Below are 1,428 nucleotides of genomic sequence, written 5' to 3' on the forward strand. Positions count from 1 at the left end.
GTTTGTTCAAATTTGCTGCTCTTGGCGGTAAAAATATTTTGAACCTTTGAATTTAACGATTTGGACAGCTTGCTTAAATTCAGGAGCAGGAGTGAAAATAACATACTGAGCCTATTTGTATGTGTATCAAACAGATATAATCGTTTTTTAAATATACTGTTGGAAGCATCAAGATATTTGAGAAAACCCGTTTTCATCTTGCCAGTACTGAAAAGGAGTGCACTTAGCTGTCAAAGCTTTTAGAATAATTAAAGATTTCGTGGATCCTAAGTCTGGAGTTTTTGATATTCCTTAACATAAAAAGTGACACTTATAAAAAGAACTCAATACAGTTGAGTCTAATTGGCTATATCTCGAGAACTTCGCGTCTCTACTATGCTTTTTGTAGATAGACATACCAGGTTTGCTACCTGATAGATCCCAAGAGTACTATGTCGCGTTTCTCATAGAGCTGGTTGCCGAAAATTTTCCTTAAAAACTTTAATTAATCTTTGGCGACGACAAGACTAGCAATACCACCCGTCTATCTCTGATATGGTAGCTTTATGTATCGCCATTATTCAGTTGAACTTCACAGGCCTTCTTCATGTCTAGTACTACCGCTGAGTTTAGTATATGGATAGAACGAAAGCTATCATCGAGTACCACTAGGCAGGTAGTATATTTCTGTTCTACATATGACTTCTGCAGTTTTACATCCCTTTCTTGCCCACCTCCTATCCAGTTCTTTTATTAGAAATTAGTCTAAACCGWTAAAATTTATTACCCAAATAATATAGYGGATCGCGCGCTGCGTCCAATATTCGCTCAATAGAATCGCTTAGCAGATTCGGTAATTCGACCAACCATGGATCGGTTTCACACCGCAGTTACTCCAGAGGATAATGCCTCGTATGTCTGCTGTGGATAAGAGTATCGAAGAGAATTCGAACGAGACCTATTAACTGAGCTTCTTCACCTATTGCAAAAGGCCAAAGCTGGTCTATGCGTGGCTCATTATCCTACCAGATTAACCTAACCTAACGTCAACGGGGAACGTTATGGAAAGGGAGCATGTTGAGTGGGTCAACGAAAAAGGAAATTTATTGAAATTAGCTGTTATTGAGGGGGTCGTTTGTTASTGACGATCATATATATTGCGATATCCAGAGGTTCAGAGGAAATTATTATAATTTGGAGTTATAATATTAGAGCCTTTGTAGCCAGTTTTGAGTGAAGTTTCTGTAATGCTTTCAAAAGGCTAACTGTATTTTCATCCTATAAAATTACGCCTCTGCGTAATAATCGCTGTTAGGTATGGTTTAATGCTGTTTGGATCAGTGTAATCGCTTTAGAAATTCCTTTTGAGTAGAATGATAGCAGGAAAAATTATTCGAAGTCTTTCAAACTTTTTTTTATTCCTAAATATGGTTAGGATTAGAGGTTAGT

The 1,428-nt window shown here is 37.3% G+C and overlaps 1 protein-coding gene across 1 annotated transcript in view; it reads right to left on the reverse strand.

Moving 5' to 3' along the window:
• LOC108974466 overlaps nucleotides 1-1,428 on the reverse strand; it is a gene marked incomplete at its 3' end in the record, with an annotated part of 185,911 nt that overhangs the window by 916 nt on the left and 183,567 nt on the right. The gene's annotated exons all lie outside the window — the stretch shown is intronic.

Source organism: Bactrocera latifrons, unplaced genomic scaffold (assembly GCF_001853355.1).
Source record: "Bactrocera latifrons isolate USDA-ARS-PBARC rearing strain unplaced genomic scaffold, ASM185335v1 scaffold_112, whole genome shotgun sequence".
Taxonomy (NCBI): Eukaryota; Metazoa; Arthropoda; class Insecta; order Diptera; family Tephritidae; genus Bactrocera; species Bactrocera latifrons.